The 13461-nt window shown below is 44.5% G+C and overlaps 1 pseudogene; it reads left to right on the top strand.

Moving 5' to 3' along the window:
• Positions 1–1369: 1369 nt before the first annotated feature.
• Positions 1370–1892, top strand: LOC146894888 (reactive oxygen species modulator 1 pseudogene; annotated as a pseudogene).
• Positions 1893–13461: the final 11569 nt, after the last annotated feature.

The raw sequence follows: 13461 nt of genomic DNA, 5'->3' as shown, positions 1-13461 counted from the left end.
ACTAATATACTGAGTCTCTCTGTTTCTGTGATTATCTGTCTATCTATCTATCTGTCTATCTATCTATCTATCTATCTATCTATCTATCTATCTATCTATCTCTCTATTTATCTATCAAGTCAGGTAGAAAAATTGGTGAAATAGGATTGACCCAACACCAAAAGCTGCTGTGGGATAATCCTTTGGTTCACTGTAAATATGTATTACTCTCATTGGTTAATAAAGAGCTGACTGGCCAATGGCTAGGCAGAATTTTCAGGGCAGAGAGAACGATGGGAAGGACAAGGGTGGAGTCTGAGGAGTCTTGGGGAGGCGCTATGAGACACAGAGTGAGCATGAGGTAAATGAACCTTGGGGCAGCACATAGGTTGATAGAAATGGGTTAATTTAAGTTATAAGAGTCAGCTAAAAACAAGCCTAAGATATCAGCTGAACATTTGCAAATAATAAGAAGTATCTGTGTGGTTATTTGGGGAAGAACTGTCAGGACAGAGGTAATCAGCCATCTAGATAGAAAAGTCTATCTCAGAAAACTGTTGAAGATGTGATCGGTACATGAGAATTCATTTAACTGTTCTTTCAACTTTTGCATATAGTTAAAATTTTCTATCATGTAAAGTTAAAGGTAAAAGTTGTCTTTTGAGAGAGAGAGAGAGAGAGAGAGAGAGAGATTATCAGAATGGTTTACAGGCTATTCTCTATTAATCCAGCAATTGCTGGCTATGAATGCAAAGTCCAAGAATCTGGTAATGTTTCAGTCCATGAGACTGGATGTCTCAGCTGGTCTTCAGGATCTACTGGAATCCTGAAGAAGTAGGCTCCAATGCCTTTGAAGGATGTGCTAGCATGGTGAGAGCAAGCAAGCAAAGAACAAGCGCTTCCTTCTTCCATGTCCCAGGACAGACTTCCAGCAGAAGATGTGGTCCAGATGAGATCTGGAGTAAAGGTGTGGCTTCCTGCCTCAGAGATCCATATTAGAAATAGATCTCCTCACTTCAAATTAAGCAGAAATCCCTCACAGGTATGCCCCCATTTTTGAGTTTTAGTTCATTCCAGATGTAGTCAAATTGATAACCAAGAATAACCATCACAGTGGCTATCTATTGTAAATAGAAATTCCTCTGATGCAGGTTGAGCTAAGCATTTATCTATTTAACTATTGCATGCTATGAATGGCATTTTATTGCTATGTTCATTTAGCAGAGTAATAATGGCAGGTCTTCTCCTAGCGCCCGGAACTCATCTAGAATCTCGTCCTTGTTGATAGCATCAGGTATGTGCTCCATCTTGTGGAGTGGGCTTCAAATCCAATCAACAGTGGGTTTTGGGGTGTGAGATGTAGAACTGAGTGACTGCAGCAGCTAATGAGATGCTGGTGGCCATGGGTCCTTACGGGCAGTCCCAGCCCAGCTGCCTCTGCTGCAGAAGATGGACTTTGTCGTAGTATGTGCCATGAGCATGGTAGCCAGGGTGCTGTGCAGCAGGCCCTGTCTCCTGTCTCAGGATGAGAACGTGGGGTTGGAGCTGATGGGCGGCTTTGGGAAAACAATGATGTAGAGGGGTGCGGCACTGTTGGTACATTCATGCCCATCAGAATGGGCACAGGATGCCAATCAGGGCACTGTTTGCTGGCTACACCTGTACTTTCTCATCCATTTCAACCGTTGTACAATAATAAAGCTTTTTCTTCTTAAAGAAAAGGTGATATATATACACACACACCACTATAGTGCCAGTGGGCACATATCATCACACATATCAGGCTTTGTTGTTGGAAGAGTTCATAGGTCGGAAATGGATGGTTCCTTTTCTCCTCTGGTTGTGTATATTGTACCTTGCAGCGCTATGAAAAGTTTCTAGCTCAGTATCAGCTGGGCTTCTCCATGTTCTGACGAATGTATGTGGTGTCTTCAGGAACAACATTTTATCATCACATTGTGGGGAGTAACCAATAACCTACAATGTTTGGAGGGGTTTAGGGGACACCATTGGCCAACAACTCAAAAAGAGATAACTCTTTCCTGGTACTGTGCTTGTGTAGCTATGATGTCTAGTTGAGGTATTATTGCCCCCATTATAGGATCATTCCATTTAAACTTTGTGTGCGTGTGTGTGTGTAAAATCTTATTTTATTTTTTACCACAATAGTTTGTGTGTGTGTGTGTGTGTGTGTGTGTGTGTGTGTGTGAAATCTTATTTTATTTTTTACCATAATAGTCTGGCCTTCCCTTGCAAGTTCCATCCAATTTAACCCTTCCTGTTCAATTGATCTCCTTCAACCTATATACCACTGTGTTCTGTTCACACCTCCCCTAAGATCTCTGCCCTCCCCAGAGCCCATTATTAATTAATTGCTGAACATGAAAGTTCATGCCAGTATCTAGGAGACTAATGCAAGAGTTTGAGGCCACTGTGAGTTAAAAAAGTGAGCTCTTTCTCAGAAAACCCAAAAGGTAGAATAATAAGCAAATAATAATCAATTCAGTAATAGCATTTAGTGTTTGGTTATTGTTATATACACTGTTTTTTTACGTGTGTATTTCAAATTTTCTTTCAACATTTTGGATAATGTTAGAAAAAATATTAGCATCTGAATATTGCTTCTCTGTAACTCACAGAGTCAATGGATTGGCAAGGGCCATGCATAGTGATTCATTATCAATAGTAATATGATAGGCATTCATTATCAATAAGTAATATGTAGGAATGTTGACACAACAGATAGGACTAGATAAAATGTATCCTTTAACATCCTATAAGAAGGTGCCCAGGGAAATATGATGACATGCCCAAGTTGGGAACACTAATTTCTGGCCCCTGCACAATTCACATGAGAAAATAAGCAGTTAAGTCATGAAGCAGAGACTAAATAAAGGGTGGGCCTAGAGATCAGGTATATTTTATCATGCAAATGCTCGTTCTTCTCCTGTCATATACTGGGGCACTTAAAAAGCCAGGGTTTGAAATACTAGCAAGATAAGCTTTGCATCCATCTCTCACCATCATTTCTGGTAGCAGCTGCTGACCATTCTGGCCAGTAGAATACTGTGTCTTGAAGCATCACTGCCTGCCAAACAGAGGGAGGAAGAAGGTCAGTGAGTAATTACTTTAGTAATTACCGTTCCTGCAGCGATGGTCCATGTATTATCTACTTGGTTGCCTAAAGATTTGGCTGGTGCAGAGGGTAGAGCTGTTGGCAATATCCCAACGCTTAGGTTTTTTTTTTTTTTTTTTGGAAGGAAAGTTTTATTATTGTTAGTTTGGATAGCGGCTGGAGCAAGAAGGAAGGGGGAAATAACTTCATGAATGTAGATGTCCCCCAAGCTTGAGTAGGCAAGCTGGGTAAGGTGTGGCTGAGAGCTAAAATGTGGGTTCAAGCTCTGGCTTTCCTCTTGTTGCAGGATGACCTTAGACATTCTACCTGAATCAGAACTCTTCCCACACGGGTTCGTGTTTTTGAAAGCTCGGTGCTAGCTAGTGGTCCTACTTTGGGAGTCCATAAAATCTTAAGGAAGTGGGGCTGCCCTGGAGGAAACAGGTGACTGGAGGGTCGTCTTTCAGAGGTGTTACTTGTCCTCTGGCTCCTGGCATGCTCTTTGCTCTTGCCTCGATGAAAATAACTGTCTTTTGTCATCTGCGTGTATGTGTGCAACGATTCTGTATATTCTTCGACGACACCACGTAAACAAAGTCCATTCTTTAGGTTTATTCGTTTTGCCAGTGCACTAGGTCCGACTTTGACACATGCCAAGTTTAGAACTGTTACAAGACCTGCTGAGTTTTCTTGCAATTGAACAATTTTTATCGAATCTAGGATCCTTTCTTATTCTTTGACTAGACAAGCCATAACATTGTAAAGTGAATTATCCTGTTTACTTTCTTGTCCAGAGGAGGCATACAACGAAGAGGATGTGATGCCGTGATACAGACAGAGAACAGAGATGCTATGCATATCTTTTCAGGAATGGTATTTCTCTAATCTGGCTGAGAGAAATGTGGAGAGCAGAGGAGACCTGAGTGAGTAAAATTCCGAGTGAATGTGTGTCGCTGATATGGGCACAGCCAGGTTAAGGACCCCAAAGTCTCAGATTTATGGGAAGATAGAAAAGTCTTCTCACCCGGCATGAGGCTCAGAGGGCGGGGAAATCCTTCCTCTGGTCAATGTGCAGATTTGATAGTGTGTGAAGAAGTGTCCACCATAGCTTTCTCTCACTGGGTATTTATGGCTGGAAGACTAATCCCTTACAGAGACCGCTCCTACTTAGATTAGCCAAACCTCTGTCCTTGATCTAGCTGCAAACAACAACCCAACCTCCCTGCTCAACTACATAAAATAAACGTGCCAAGCATCCTGAGCGCTGCTGTTTCGCCATCAGAGAGCCCAGTGCAGCCAACTCTAGCTTTTCTGTTTATCTGTGTGTTTATCTTTTCTTTATCCTCTGCTCCAGTCAGGTCCCTGGAGCCATGTTGGGTGTGACAGAGAAGGTTCAAAAGGGTAGCGCATTGGAGAAAAATTGAGCAAATAAAGGAAGAACTTGGGAGGCAAAGAAGGTGGACCTGTCACCAAACTGGCATGTTAAGGTTCTACACAGCACAGTGTGCCTCAGCCAAGTGTGGTTACCTGGTTTGCGTATGGCTCTGGTCTTCTAGTTCTAGTAGTTTCCTTTGAGCCGCAAGTAACACTTAACACGGGGCTTTTGCTCATAACAAACCAGTATTTGTGGGATGGATGGTCCTTCCGTTCACGCTGAAAACACTGGGAGTTGCCTCCACTTATTTCTCTCCTTCTGTAAAGGGACTTATAGTTAGAGGAGACCTGAGGCATTGAGGGAGCATGGAGAATGAAGACCCAGGATTGGGTGGTCAATTATCATCCTGTTTGCTGTTGGCCAGATGCCTGAGCTAATTCTGTGTTTTAACACAGTTAGGATGCAATCGGAAGCCATGGACATGCTGCCTAAGAAGCTGCTATCGTTGCCTAAAAAGTTTTCAGTTTTAAATCCACACCTAGAAATGTTACTCTTGTGTCCAGTCTCATTGCTACCCAAAGCAGTCTTTTTATTGCTGTATCTCTTCTATCTTGCTTGTTCCAGTATATATTGAAAGAATATCTCACCACTTAAATATTCATTTATTTAGTTCTGGGTACTGGGACTTGAACCCAGGGCCCTTTATGTGCTATGCATGTGACCTCCACTGAGGTGCATCCCTAGACCCTTTTAATATTTTTTCTCTTAGGTGTTGTTTTCTTTTTCTCTTCTGCTTTTGTTAAAGAGATTTTGTTAAAGGATCTCTGCAGAGACTCTCCCAATATAGAACATTTAATACTATCATAGACGGTAAATAATGTTATAATGTCATAGGGATTCAAATATAGCTTTTAAGTAAGCTTTTCTGTATAAAATATGGGACAGGAGGGCAAGGCTTCTGAGGTTTAATTCCACGGCACCAAGCAGCCATAGTTCTTTTGGAGATCTCTCTTGTTCCGGCCCTGTCTAAAATCAGATTCCTTAGAAGCAGAGCCCGGGACAGAGGTTCCCATTTGTATGATTTACTGGGGACGTATTCCGACTGGAAGGGGCACATAGGAGAGGGACAAGGGGAAGGGAAGGAGCCTGGCAAGGATGTGGAGACTCTGGCAGGCCAGTTCCCTGGGGGACGATTGGAAACACAACCAAGGCAAAGTTAGGTCCCCTGGAGGCAAAGGGACCGCAGTGGTACCACCAGACCAGTCAGTTTCTGCACGGGGGCCATCCCTGTGGTAATCGCAGACCACAGCCTGATGTCCTGAATAGTTCCAAATTGGCTGAGGACAGTTCTCAGAGAAAAGAGTGGCTGAGAGCTGTGAGCCATCAGCACTGCCTCTGGAGCACGGCGCTGGGGTACAAGGCTGATGGGGCACCCAGGGTGACTGATGCATTTCTCCTTTGGAATGGCCAAAGTGGTTATGAATTTTAACGTCTTTTCCCAATGAACAATCAGATGAAGGAGAAAAGAATTCTAGAAAGGCAACAGCGGGGTGTGTGTCTAGAAGCTTAGTTAATTCAGCATTTCAAGTATCTTTGAAAATAGAACTTCTGTTCTTCATACATATTCCTTGGTTAAAATAGCTTAGAAATAGTATTTTTAACTTCTCATTCTTTTGTTTAAAATGAAGAAGAAGAAGAAGAAGAAGAAGAAAGAAGAAGAAGAAGAAGAAGAAGAAGAAGAAGAAGAAGAAGAAGAAGAAGAAGAAGAAGAAAAAGAAGGAATTGGTGAATGTGGGCGAATTGCCCGAGCTAAAGCACGCTCTAATTCGAACTCTGGGACTCAATGGCAGGTACCGTCAACACTGGCAGTGATAGACAGACCTGGTACCTCAGTCTGAATGTTTGAGTTTTCAGTTCATATTTAAAAGTAAGCTTCCATCTTTTGTCTGTGGTGTTCCAAAAAGGATGGCAAACAGGTGCTGAGGAGGAAATGTTTACTAAAGGCAACAGTAACGCAGTCCCCAGCCTTCCTGAGCTACTTCATGAAAAATTTCTGGACTACAGTGGGTGAGGCTATTTTCATATTGGGAGAAACACTGGTGAGTACGGAGCAAGTCTGCAACAGTGATGGGGTGGGCTGGTAGATTGTGCTGTACGTCGGTGGAATAGATATATACACATAGCCTCGTGAGTGCCGCTTCATACCTCGTCTGCTTCCTCCGAATTAGAAACAGCATTTGGTAATTAAACAGAAAGGCAGACCAGAATTAACACAATTCTTACATGTATAGATGTGATGAAGTTGGCAAAGTTCAATGGATTTTGCTCTTCTGACATCCTTGTTTGTTTTAAAGTGAGGTCTCCCAGGCTCTGTGCGCTTGAACTCACTGTCTAGTCAAGAATGACCTTGACTTCCTGATTCTCCTGCTTGCACCTCCTGAGTGCTGGGATTGCAGGCCCTGTGCCAGAATGCCTGGCTGAGTCTGGGAACTTTTAACAGAGTGCACAGACATCTATAGTTTAGACCCTTCCCGTTTGCATAACAAAAACAATCAATCAGTCTTTTCCCAGGTCTGGACTTTGGCTTGGGTCTGCATTAGGGTCTTCCCCACAGAGACGCCTTCTACCACAGAGAAAGCCTCCCACAAGGCTAGCCTAGCTCACTGGCCTGTACTTCAAGGACAGACACTTTGTATCCTTTGAAAGGAAGAATCGTAACTAGGACAGGCCTATTCCTCTCCCAGTCTTTTATGATTTCTGTCCAGGGAAAGAATCAAAATGACATGTTTTAAAGTTAAAAATGGTGGTGGCATACACCTTTAATCCCAGCATGTGGGAGGCAGAGGCAGGCGGATCTCTGTGAGTTTGAGACTAGCCTAGTCTACAAGACCTAGTTCCAGGACAGGCTGGAAGGCAAAAAGAAGAAGAAGGAGGAGGAGGAGGAGGAGGAGGAGGAGGAGGAGGAGGAGGAGGAGGAGGAGGAGGAGGAGGAGGAGGAAGAAGAAGAAGAAGAAGAAGAAGAAGAAGAAGAAGAAGAAGAAGAAGAAGAAGAAGAAGAAGAAGAAGAAGAAGAAGAAGAAGAAGAAGCCGCCACCCAACTTGGCTCCCTGAAAATCCCCTGTGGTTTCTCAAGGCCCAGGAAAAACCAGGATCTTAAAGGGGCCTGGAGGACCAACTAAGCTAGGCTTTGCAGACCCCACAAACAGAGCCCTGAATGTGTCAGTGGATGAACGCTAATAAGAGGTAATGACCCATGGAAGGAGAGCAAAACAAGGTTAGAACTCTTAGGTTTTTTTCTTGTTTAAAAAGGCTAAATGAGCCAATTATATGCTTTTCTAAGGATAAATATCCTTAGGAAATATACGTATTGGCACTGGTGCCATGAAAGACTAACATGGGTCTTACAATGTTTGAAATGTCTCAAGGCACAAATAGAATCTCTCTCCCCCCCCTCTGTCTCTGCCTCTCTGTCTCTGTCTCTTTCTCTCTCTCTGTGTGTGTATATAGAGAAGTATTCAAGCATTGTGGCTAGTATAGTTTATGTTAACTATTTTAAGTACATTTATGAATTATTATACCTAATTTTAACTAAACAAATCCCCATGAATGAATTACAAGTGGATTAAGCAAATTCCTTCAAGGCCCCAGCAGCTTTCATTTTCACTATTTGAAGTCAAGCAAAGAAGAAAACCACAGAGCTGGTACCTTCTCCTCTCTGAGACTAATACTTAACCAGTCACTTAGGTGGTAAAGAATGACAGCAGTCAAAGTAGCTCTCGCGAGGCCAGCTGGTGTGAGATACCATTTACTACGATGGCAGCATGAAGCAGAAACATACCTACTCTAGCGTATGAGGTCCTGAGACCGTGGGGTCACTGTTTCAGGAAAAGGGGACAAATTCAGGAAGACAAGGACAAGAAAGAGTTGGCTTTATTTGTCTGTGTAGAGCTTCTCAACAATGATGCCATGCTTCCGCCCATGGTTTGGCAGAAACTTGGGGACATTTTATTCTAGTGACTTTCAAATATGCAGAAATTCTTTAGGTGATCAGAGCTCCTTTTTAGGTGTTAAGATACTCAGCAAGCTGAGCATGGTGGGACACAACTGTCATCCTAGCTCTCAGGGAGGTGGACAGCCTAGGTGACACAGTGACACTCTGTCCCTGAACAAAGAAAAACCCTTCACGTCCATCTAACCTCAAAATGTCAATCTCTTCTCCAGGGGACCAACAGAAGACTTTCTTGCCTTCTTTCAACAGGACACAAGGAAGCAAGAGGGTTTTCTTTCCTTCTGCTGCAGTTCTGTCTTGAGTGACATTTTATGTCCTCTTATGATGTTCGTGTACTCTTTAGGATTTAGGAATTCCAGAACGATGCTTGTGACAGTCTTCTGCTAACCACAGGGTCTGGCCTGCCCAGTTCTTCTCTCTACTCCTAAGGGTCACTCTGTCCATGGGCACTTTTCTGCTTTTGAATTTTGAAGCGGTTTCCTGTACATACAGAGAGCAAGTGGAGAGAGAGCAGAGAGAGGAGAGAAAAGATAGAGAAAATAGAGAGAAAGTGAGAAGAGAGAGGAGAGAGAAGAAGAGGAGAGAAAGAAAGAAAAAAAGAGAAGAGATAGAGAAAAGAGGGAGAGGAGAGAGAAAGGGATAAGAGATGGAGAAGAGAGAAGAGTGGAGAAAGAAAGAGGTGTGTATGAGAGAGAGGAGAGGGGGAGAGAGAGAGAGAGAGAGAGAGAGAGAGAGAGAGAGAGAGAGAGAGAGAAGGTGGTGGTCACTTGACAGCGTTTTCAAAATAGCAAACTTCCGCTGCTCCTCTTGTGGTCCACAAAAGATGACTCCAGCCAACCTCCTGTTTTGGGCGTGGTCAGCTGGGATCTGGACTGTGTTCTTCTTAGTCTCTAACTTCAGTCACCTTCCAAGCCACTCTGATTTTATTCCTAAAGATTTATCAAAGGCCTTCCTCTTATCTTTTCTTGCCATCATTTTGCTCTTTCAATCGTTCATCATTTTTTTCTTGATTTACTCTGTACTCTTAAAGCCTGCTTTCCATAGAGCCCCCAGCTTGATCATTCAAAGGCAACAATGGGATCCCACTACCACTCTGTGTGGATGTGCTGAAGATGTATTGACATTGCCAAGTCCTTAACATTTGCCCCCAAATTTCTGTTTTACCTGAGTTTCCTAGTCCCCACAGGTAGATGCCAATCTACATCACAGAGACTTTGATCTGGGAACTCCTCTGTTAGGGTTCTCTATCCTCCATGCTGACTTCCTTCCCCAAATGATTCATGAAGACTCGGGACACTTTCATGTCATCCAGAGATTCTTCAACGTGGACCCAGAGCCATCTGCACTTCCACTGGCCCTGAGCTGGGCTAGACACTCTTCCCCATCCTCCTTAGCATCCTGTTTCAGTCAGCCCTAGTTCTGTTCTCTAGGCTGGTGCCTGTACCCGTCTGTCTCCATGTACTAGCTTTCTTGTGGCTGTACGAAATACTCCACAGAATAACTTAATGGAGGAAGGGTTGATTTGCTTGTAGTTTAAGGGTCCCCTCCATGGTTGTGTAGCCTCAAGCATGTGTGGAACATCATGTGGGTGTGGGTGTGTGTTAAAAAAGTATCTTCACTTGTTAGGGTATGGGAAGCAGAGAAAGAGACAGTAAAGGCCAGGAGCAGAAACTTCCTGAGACAAGACTCCGGCAACCCACTTCCTCCAGCTAACTTCCTCTCTCCTGAAGATGAAAGCAGCCCAAAATAGTGCCACCCGTTGGAGACTAAGTATACAACAATCTGTAGGGGACCATATAGTCTAACTACAATATTTTCCTGTCAGACATAGCATTTTTGAGAATGCTATGAACAGGATTTATTTATTTGGTCCTGGGATTAAACCCGTTTCCGCGCACAAATGCTAGCTAAATGCTCTCCCACTGAGTCACACCTCAGCCCCAGGAAGATCTTCTTTATTTGAGATCTGTCTTGTAGAGGGTATGTGTTAGACACCAGGTACTTGCTGAAAGACGAGGCAGATAGATAAAAGAATAGAAACATTTTTTTTTCTTTTTAGACAAGGTCTCGTGTATCCTATGCTGGCCTCTAACAATGCAGCAAAGAGTGATCTTGCAAATCTGAGCCTCCTCTATCTACCCTGCTGAGTACTGGGTTTACAGATGTGTACCCCCACCTGATTTAGGTAGTACTGGGGATTGAACCAGGGCTCCAGGCATGGTAGGCAAGCACTTTATGAGTTAAAAATAGGGCTTACGGCTAAACATGGGCAGAAACCCTGCCTGGGTGCGAGAGATGGCTCCTGCTGTAGTTTCCCTCCTTTCACTCCTGCTGAATCTCTGTTCAGTTAGCTTGCTGACCGGTGCCACCTGCTTTGCTCCCATCTGCCGGTAGGCTTCTCCTACACAAGAAAACCCAGGGCCGGAGTAGGGCATCGATGTGGTTCCTCGTGCAGCTCTGGAAAAACGAAAGCCGAGCTGTTGCTTGTGGCCCTCTTTGTTCTAGGGGCATAGGAAGTGGAGCACTAGATTGCAGAAGGTGGGTCTGACCTAGAGAGAGAGAGAAATCGGGCAGCTTCTGTCTTGACGGCAGTGCTATTTCAAAGCAGACGGTAGGACCTTCTTACCTAAATCTCCTCTTGCCCTCCTACCTGTGCTTGCAGAGAGTTGTTACGAACATACCAAGATAAAGAACATGTGGCTTTGGAGTTGGGCCACTCAGGGTCTCAGGGCCCCTATCACTGTCTCACGAGAGGTGTGGCTTGGACATGTCCCATAGCTCCCCGAATTGCAACTTGAAAGTCTGACAAATTTCTCAACACCAACCTCTTAAGGTTGTTGAGCTTCTACCTCCTACACTGTGCATGGACCCTCATTAGCTGGGCCCCTGCTACAAATGTAAACTCTCAGCCCCTGCCAGTCATTCCTACCGAGTCCAGAGTCTTGAGAGTGTGACTGCGCTCAGCTCAAACAACCCTTTGGTGTTTCTTCCTGGGCTCGATCATTGCTACTTGTTTGTAGCGCTGGTGATGGAACATGGCCATGGTTACGAAAAACAAGTGCTCCATCAGCCCCTGAGTGTGCTAGAAACTGAGGACCATGACTTCATTGCCCTTCCATTTTTTAGCTTCTTCCCAGCTCCTGGGTATATTCAGTCTTCTCTGCTCATCATCCTGTCTATTTGCAATCTCAGCAAAAAAAAAAAAAAACAAAACAAAAAACTGTGATAGTGAGGTTGTATGGTCTGACTCAGAATTTGCCCTTCTGACATTTCAGCCTTATCCCAGGCAAGGCCACCAACTCTCTACGTCGAATAAAACAGATCTGGAGGATACTCACACAACCTGAACAAATTCAGCCTGGCCTGAGCTGTGGTCCCTTCAAAAACAATCACAAACTGTTATCTCTGACTTCCTCTTTCTTCCTCTGCTCCCTATTCGGGGAGAACCTCACCTTGGAGGCCAGGTTGCAAGTATTATTTCATTGATCTTTCCCATAACACTACAAGGAAGAATGAGTGTGAACTTCTCTTACAAGACGAGGAAGCAGAAGATGTTGGGGAAGAAGTGGCCGATGTAAGCATGCCAGTCAGGAACACCAGAGGGACCCAAATCGGCTTTGGTGGTGGTGGTGGTGGTGGTGGTGATTGTGGTCGGGCTGTGGTGGTTGTGGTGGCTGGAGATGGCTGTGGTGGTGACCGTGGCTGTGGCTGTGGTGATCACTACTGTGAGGACTGTGGTGTGGTTATGGTGACTGTGGCGGTGGTGGCGGCAGCTGTGGTGGCAATGGCTGTGGAGGCGGTGCTCTTTTCTCTTTGCTTGCTATAACTCCATCTTTCTTGCAATGTTTGGTCACATTGCAGAGGTAGTTCATTGTAGTAGTAGAGAGAAGTTCTTGTGTGTGATTTTCTCAACACTTCCAAAACGATCTTTATTGCATCCTGCATGTCCAGTCCTAGTATCACTAGCTTGGAGCACTATCACGTCTTCATGGGACTCCATTAAATAAAGAAAGCAGCAGCAGCAGCCGCAGCAGCTGCAGCAGCCGCAGCAGCCGCCGCAGCAGCCACAGCAGCAGCAGCCGCAGCAGCCGCAGCAGCCGCAGCAGCCGCAGCCGCCGCAGCAGTAGCAGCTGAGAACAAGCCCTCCTTAAGTGTAGTCTCAGATCGGTGAGATGCCTCTTTCAAACTTCTACATTAGCAAGTCTAGTCTTCCTTTTGAAAACCAGTTGATTCTGTTACCTTGTTTCCCAAAGTTTCCTTGTTTCTTCTTCCTCCTTCTGCCCCCACCTTCTTCGCCTTTGCTTTGTGTGTGCACACGTGTGGAAGACAGGGGTTAACTTGATGAAATCAGTTCTCTCTTTTCCAATTTGCATGTTCTGGACAGTGAACTCGCACTGGCATTGGTGGCAAGCACCTTCACCTGCTAACTGACCTTGCCACCCCTCTCCCTTTCTTTCGTTTGCAATTCCACAATCCTTGTGGTCTCCAATAACCTCCAATAACCTCCCTTGACCTGTATTCCTGATCTCTTAACCTGTGTCTTTGCCATTTGTCACATCCTATTCTAGACTATTTTTGACCTAGTTCCTGAGTTCTTTTTCCCCAACCTTACTAACAATTCAGACTTTCCTATAGCCCACAGAAATGCACATTCCTCTGCGTAACCATAAAGGTCCTTTAGAGTCTAGTTTTCTGGTCTTTTATTTATATTCCTGATGTTCTGGGTGAGGATTGGGTACTGTGGATAGCAGACTGTGTGGGAAGGGAAGGGAAGAAGGTTAGGATGGGTTAACTGTTAGGATCTGATGCGGTCAGCAAAGGCTTCAGCTACCTACATACATGCAAGTCTTTGCATACAGAAGGCTTCCAGAGACATTGGCATGTCTCTGGGTCTTCACATACTCATAACCAGCATTGAGGGGGATTTGGCCAGGCAGGACCATCCCCAGAGAGGATGCACTGGGCTACCAGCAGGTACACTTC

Source organism: Myodes glareolus, chromosome 5 (assembly GCF_982192425.1).
Source record: "Myodes glareolus chromosome 5, mMyoGla1.1, whole genome shotgun sequence".
Taxonomy (NCBI): domain Eukaryota; kingdom Metazoa; phylum Chordata; class Mammalia; order Rodentia; family Cricetidae; genus Myodes; species Myodes glareolus.
The sequence above is the reverse complement of the archived record's forward strand: the minus strand, read 5'-3'. Positions and strand labels throughout refer to the sequence as shown.